Below are 7,500 nucleotides of genomic sequence, written 5' to 3'. Positions count from 1 at the left end.
GAATTAAAGGGGAAAAATCGCTTTCATCAGTAAATAATGAAAAATAAACCAAAAGCGGACGGTCTAGCATCAAAATAAATTATACTAGTCATAGCTTTTCTAAAAGGTCGAAAAAGTGTATGACAAAAAGTTGATACTCTGTCCACACTTATTTGAAACTTTGAAAACTCATTTCTGCTAGTTTATTGGAGCTATATCGCCAGCTTTGTTTTTGTTGTTGTTTTTTGGGATTATTTTTTTTTCTTTGTTCCAATTGTTGTTGTTTTTTTTTTGTGTTTTTTTTTTTTTTGTTTTTTTGTTCCAATTTTTTTTTTTTTTATTTTGGTTGTTATTTTTCATTATTCAACTTGTTGAAATTGATAAAAACGACTTGTTTCCCCCCTTAGTTTTACCAAATAACTTATTATTGGAGTATTTTTTTTTACGTTACAAAAACGATATTTTGGCACTGCTTCATACAACACTATCCCAAGGACGAGCTGCCACGTCATAGATACGTAAGATCACGAGAACGTATCGTTATATCAAGATGAAACCTGCAATGGTTGCGTTTTTAAGGGATTAATAATTAATTTCAAGCTTACGGCATGATGGAATTTAGATATCTATATCATTATACGTATCTACCTTGTGTTTGCTGGTTCTGGATATGATTCTTATACAATGATGCACTGTTTTAACTTTTCAACAGGATTTTTCAAACTTTCAGTCAATGCAATGGAGATGGGTCTGTTTCACGCTTGAAGTTGGTACCTATAATTCTAATGTGAGGATGATGATGGAAATGATATTGTCGAGTCAGTCGATCAATTATTAATAAATAATATTATAACCACGGTGCATTGATATGATATAATGGTGTATTGTTACGACTGAGGTATGGTTGAAGTGATGATGATGATGATGATGATGATGATGATGATGATGATGATGATGATGATGATGATGATGATGATGATGATGGTGATGATTGATGGGATGATGATGGATGTTATCAATGAAATTATCATCTTTATCAACATAATTAATATCAATACAGTCATCTTTTTCATCATTATCATCTTCATCTTAACGATGTTAAATTATTATATCAAGTGACTTTAGAAAGGTACTATTGCAACTTAGGCAAAGAGAAATCTGCAAGATATCATAAGAAAGGTTTGGTGAGTGTGTGTGTGTGTGTGTGTGTGTGTGTGTGAGAGAGAGAGAGAGAGAGAGAGAGAGAGAGAGAGAGAGAGAGAGAAAGAATGAGAGTAAAATGTTGGTGGGTGTGAGTGTGAGTGTATATTGTGTGTACAAAGTAAGGTAAAATGACGAACGAGAATTTCGTGAATGAAGTATGTAAATTATATTTATTGTGATGATATAACAGGAATATTGATATCACTTCTTTCATCTGAACACCCTGGTTATCATTCAGTTATACTCTCATTACATGTTATAATCAAGTTAACGAAAAACATTATTAGAGAAGAACAGCCTATTTCAAATAACGATGACTTGAGAAAGAAAGATAAAAGTCTAGATATGTGAAAGAGCTTCGCTTTTGCGCACTTAATCTTGTACTACCTTTGTGATCCACCCGACGTGTACTTATATGCAAGTCTGATAACCCGAATTGTTATGGGCTCATTGTTGTAATGGAAGTACTCTCAAACCAACGCAAAAATAGTTTCCTATTCAACAATATTAAATCAGCCCGTAATTGAGTTCGGTTGTCAGTCCGCAAATATGTGCACGTCGGACTCACCGTTTCAATCGGTTAATAAATCGAGATGAAGCGGTTTTTGGAAGAAAATAAAGTTAAGCCCTTTCGCAACGGCACTATTAGATCCCGTCGCCTAGGCATTCCATGAAGGAATTGTTTGATGTCAACAAGAATCACCCATGATGTCCAAGTGAGCAAATTGGGGGTTAAGAATAGTGCCCAATGAAAAAAAAATCGAAAGTGCTGGAAGAGGGGATCGAACCCGGGACCTTCCGGATCACAGTGCAATGCCTAAAACACTCGGCCACTTCGCCCCCTTGTGGAAGAATGTGAGTATTAAGTTAAAATGATTATAAGATACGAAATTATACCATTTGGAGTTAAACTTCAATCAACTTAGGTTTCATATTAGTTTTTAATATAAATTCATTGTACCTTTTGAGGCGGCGAGATACATATGAAAGAATCACGCAACACATATTTTTTAAATTAAAATCGAAACAATTAACTACGAATTAACTTTACTTCCTGTGATTTCGAGAAATGTTCTATTTGAAAGGATAAAATGAAGAGATAGCTTTTAAAACCTGCTACAGCACAGAAAATGAGATATCATCTCGGGCAATTTATTGGACTCCATATAATCACCTGAGAAAATTTGAAGTTTCAAAACACTCAGTGTATTGTTCTACGACGTAAGCACAAGTTTCTCTTTAAGTCAATAAATAGATGACATAATGGCAGTTTTCTCAAGATGATCAAAATGTGACCTAGCGAGGATTTAAAGTCTCCTCACCCAAAAAAAATGTTGTTGTTTTTTTTTCATTTCCAAGGCAAACAAGTGCTCAGGCATAAACTAAATTTTGACTATTGTGTGTTCAGTTATTATTTTCAAATCCTTTAAATACTTAATTATAGATTCCATATATTACAGTGGGTTTTTTTTTTGTTGTTGTTGTTGGTTTGTTTGTGTGTTTGTTTTTTGTTTTTTTTTTTTGGGGGGGGGTTGTTTTTTTGTTTTTGTTTATTTTTTTTTTGGTTAAAATTTCTTTTCATAGCACTTATATTCCTTGTTTTTAAATAGTCTCAATTCCTTTAAAATGCATCTTCCATAAGTATAAAGGATAAAATACGAATGACATCTTAGAATATTTAATTATAAGTGTTCACGACTGAAGAGTTTACCCGCTTAGCAGGTATGCGAGCATCATGTATTTAAGCAGAACCAATAGCACTATCTGTTACAATAACATTGGATAGAATAGCACCTGAATGATCAAACGACATCATTTATTCTCCGTGTGCCGATATCTATTTAGAGAATCATGTTATCCTATATATATATATATATATATATATATATATATATATATATATATATATGTATGTATATATATATATATATATATATATATACGTGGGGGGGGGGGTTGGTTTACTTTTATTGTTTATTTATTTAATTATTTTCAGAAATGGATTAGACTTTGAATATCCAATGCAAATTTCCAGAAGTGGATAAATAAAGTTCATCTAATCTTATCGTATCTTTTCTTAATAAAATGCCAAACAATCTATCTATTCCTGCTTGCATGTTAACTTGTATATTATGCAAAGTGTTTCGAAATTGACTTATCTATATCTATTTTTAAAGGATCAAGCTAATTATTAATTTATATTCCCCGCTCATCGTTATATTGGAAAACAAATTTATTTGATTTGTTTATGCTGTTGCTGCTGACCACGACTCACTTCGGTTATCTTATTGTTTTGGTGTAACCCGCAGTAGCAATCCGATTATATTGGAATTAAATAGATGAAGAACACTGATATTGATGCTATGCGAATAAGTAAAAATTCTGACAATATCCGCCACTGAAACTCATTAGGAGCTATAAGCGGTGCGGAAGGGGGTGAGGGGGGGGGGGGGGGATTAAGCTCAAGAACCGAAACTCTCATCTTAGTTATCCCGAGTTAAGACCGCTTGGAGACGGTCAGTGACATTTAGATTATCAAAGGTTTTCGGAACAAAAGAGATTAAAAATCACGTTAACCCTCTCCTTACCACCTACAGTAAAATCGTCAAATTGGTTACAACACAATATACATTTTTTTCTTATTCAGATTTATTTTGTACATCACAATGATCTTTGTTTAATTAATATAAACATAAGTTGTTTTGTAGAGAGATTGAGTTTTAAAAAAACAAATTCTCTGCTGGGCAAGCCTGCCATTTTGGGAAAATATTGAAAATGATCGGTAACGAAAGAGTTAAAAGGACTCACGTGGTTAAGAAAATTATTTTACGTTAAAGTCCAAGCAATTAAACGCCACCCTACTGTTTTGACCTTGAATTTCAAAATAATATGAAGGCTGTGATGAAATTCTTTTAGGCTACAGCCAAAATATAAATCTCATATATATGTTTGATTTATGTTGTTGATTTTTAAAAAATTCACCATTGTTTTTCATGCAATCTAAGGAGCTCTTGTATCTAGTAGTTGCAATAATTTGTCTCAATTTTTATTCTCATCAATCTAAATCTATTCGTACTATATAAAAGTGTTATTTAACCAGTTGACTGCCATGCTCTCAGGTTTGAGAATTTTTGAAAAGATGACGGTCATTTAAATCGATCGATATTTTGGAGGACGAGTTTTCAGGCCAAATTTTTGAATTCATGTCTTTCCAGATTACGGCAGTTAACTGGTTAACAATGAACAACAATTTTAATTAAAATAAATAAACAATTTGAGTCCTAAATGTTTCTATTTATTTATTTTTAATTATACTTTTTGCAATTTACCTCTTTTTAAAACTTTTTTAGACTATTCGTTATTGGTCTTATTGTTCTTCTTTTTAAACTGCTTCATGCTTTCTTGGCTCGGGCTGTATATTATTGCCATCGTGATTCCGCCAGGATTTGATGTATTTTTGTTTCACTGTAATAAATCTGATATCCTCAGTTTCTTTAAAAGGCTGATTAATTTTGCACAGTTGTAACGATATCTAGAATAACATTTGTTTTCAAATACCCTACTATTTTTCAAACCATTTCTCTTCTTATCGATCTTACGGCATATTATATCGACGTGTACTTATTTACAGGTCTGATAACCCATTTCCTTATGGGCTCATTGTTGTAATAGAAATATTTAAAAAATGGCACAAAATATTGTCCATTACAACAATGTTAAACTAGGCCCATAAGTGGGTTCAGATATCAGACCTTTATATATGTACACTTCGGTATATAACAGTTTTCTCATTCTACTTTCTCTATTACATCACAAAATGTTTTTTAAAAATGCTTTGATTACAGCTATAAATACAAAACACTGTGTTGTAAACATCATTTTGCTGAATAACATTCTGTATAGAACACACGTGTTACTATTTTATTTGATTAGGAAAAGTCTGTTTTTGTGTTGGGTGGGTGTGAATTTTTGTGGGAAATTCTAAAAATGGATGGTAAGTAGAGAGTTAACCATGAATTGTTGGATTTTGTTAATTCTTGTTATCCTCGGGTTCTATAGACGGCTGACTGATCTTACACGATTTTTTTTTCAAATATTTTTATTAAATTTCCATGTAACCCATCATTTTGTAAACCAAAGCTCTTGTTGTCCATGTTATGGCATGCATTTTTATTATCATTTTATTTACTCACAACTCCATTATTATCGTCAGAATCGCCAAATTATGAATGGAAGTGTTTATTTTTTCTTCTGATCTAAGAGCACTTCGCAGTCAGCTCTTTGTACATTTTGAAGTTCTTGACGTTGCCTAGTTCTTACATGTCATTCTGTTTTATTTTATTTATTTATTTTTACTATTGTTGTTGCTTTTTTTAGGTTTTTTTTGTTTTTACTCATTCAAGACCATCAACACTTAAAGACAGGAAAAAATCTAGTTCCTCTGATTTCTTTTTTACTTGCATTTTTAAAGTATTGATGCTATGCATTTTGGTAAAGCACTCACAACATCCTCCAACTGGATTTAACGTACCTACACGCAAAACTCTGAGTAACCTTAAAAGTTTATAGTCTAGTTTATAGAATTTAGTGAGAACTAATCATAATTAAAATGGCTGTCTAAAAACAATGGGGTCCCAATAGCTCAGCTGGGAGAACACTCGCTTCACGCGCAAAGGGACCGAGATCGATCTCGGGTGCAGTCGAGATATTTTTCTGACCCCCCCCCCCCTCCCCCCTTTGTCCACCCAGCAGTGATTGGGTAGCTGGGTCTGTTAGATCTGACGGAAAGTACTTTGCGGTAGACTAGTGGCATATCCGAAGGATAGTGAGCAAAAGCTATTGTACGTTTCACGCTATAGAAACCGGGATAAAATCCGGCTCCATGGACCTCATGCCACTGAAGGACTAAAAATAAATACAAAGATCTAAGTGACGTCAAGTTCGTTCCATCTATAAGGAATGTTGGGACTTTTTGATAAATAATCGTACACTTCACTTTTCAACACATCCTTCATCTTTCAGAAAAGTGAGTGGAGCAGGCACTTATGTTGATAATTACAAGAAATGAAGTGAGTAGGAAAGTGCCAGAAGACAATATAGAATACAAATTCCGTGGCGGTGATGGGGGCTTGAACCCGCGACCTTATAGTACGACAACTCCGCCTGGCCGAGGAGAGCGTGACTCTACTGTATGAACTATCCACCAATGCTCATACATGTAGAGTCGCGATCTCCCCTGTCAGGCGGAGTTGTCGTACCAGTAAGGTCGCGGGTTCGAGACCCCATCGCCGCCGCGAAATTCTTATTTTCTATTGTCTTCTGGCACTTTCCTTATCACTTCATTTCTTGTTATTCGTCGCCTTCATCTTTGTCACGACACAGGTATGACCTGTCGTAGTCCTCTTTCGTTTGATGACATTAAACATTCAATACGATCCCACAAGAAACTTTTTGGACCACTTGTAAACAATTCCAATTATTTATAACACGGTTTAGAAAGTTTTTAAAAATAACTAAATACCTTCATTTAAAACACAATGTTTTGTGCTTATTATATAATCTGATACTTAAAACATCGATTTGAGTGTTTTATTTATTATTCTTAAAATATAGAATGGAGTTGACGTGACTCAGGCCTTTGTTATTGTATTTTGGCCATCCATGTTTATGAGTAATTCTCACTAGACTGTATTAACCAGACTATAAACGTTCAAGGTTACACATAGTTTTGTGTGTTGGTACGTTATACTTCCGGATGGAAATGTTGTGAGCTTCTTAGCCAAGCGCACACTACCTATACAAGTGTACAAAAGCGATGGTGATTTAAAACATGGATGAAAGTCGCTTTTTTATTTTTACGTATTATGAGTTAAGGTCGACGTGTACATATATGCAGGTCTGACATCCGAACCCACTTATGGGCCTAGCTTAACATTGTTCTAATGGACAACATTTTGGGTCATTTATTGAGAAAGGTACAACAATGAGCCCATAAGGAATTGGGTTATCAGACCTGCGAATAAGTGCACGTCGGTTAAGCTAGTTTTCTTTTAATTATTTTACATTATAAGCTTATGATAACCTTTCCCCTGCATGTGCCCTTGGAGAAAGGGCTGAATCCTTAAATATCAAATGAGGACATGGCACCTCATCAGAGACCCGTATCAGTTTAATTCTACTTCTTTGACAATATTATTGGATTTTTTAAAAAATAGATATGTATCAACCACACGTCTTTACAAAGAATTTCTGAAAGGATGGAAATAATATATGATGATGATGATGATGATGATGATGATGATGATGATGATGATTAAT

General features: G+C 33.8%; 1 protein-coding gene across 1 annotated transcript in view; it reads left to right on the top strand.

Moving 5' to 3' along the window:
* Nucleotides 1-1,519, top strand: part of LOC144965696 (limbic system-associated membrane protein-like) — a 218,312-nt gene extending 216,793 nt beyond the window's left edge. Inside the window, exon 10 of the mRNA XM_078901292.1 lies at nt 1-1,519. This exon is cut by the window's left edge and continues 485 nt beyond it. The gene's annotated coding sequence lies outside the window, so the exon portion shown is untranslated.
* The last annotated feature ends 5,981 nt before the right edge of the window (nt 1,520-7,500 follow it).

Source organism: Berghia stephanieae, chromosome 2 (genome assembly GCF_034508935.2).
Source record: "Berghia stephanieae isolate SIO BIC M18660-M18661 chromosome 2, UCSD_Bste_1.3, whole genome shotgun sequence".
Taxonomy (NCBI): Eukaryota; Metazoa; Mollusca; class Gastropoda; order Nudibranchia; family Aeolidiidae; genus Berghia; species Berghia stephanieae.
Note: the sequence above shows the minus strand (reverse complement) of the source record. Positions and strands in the feature narration are given on the sequence as shown.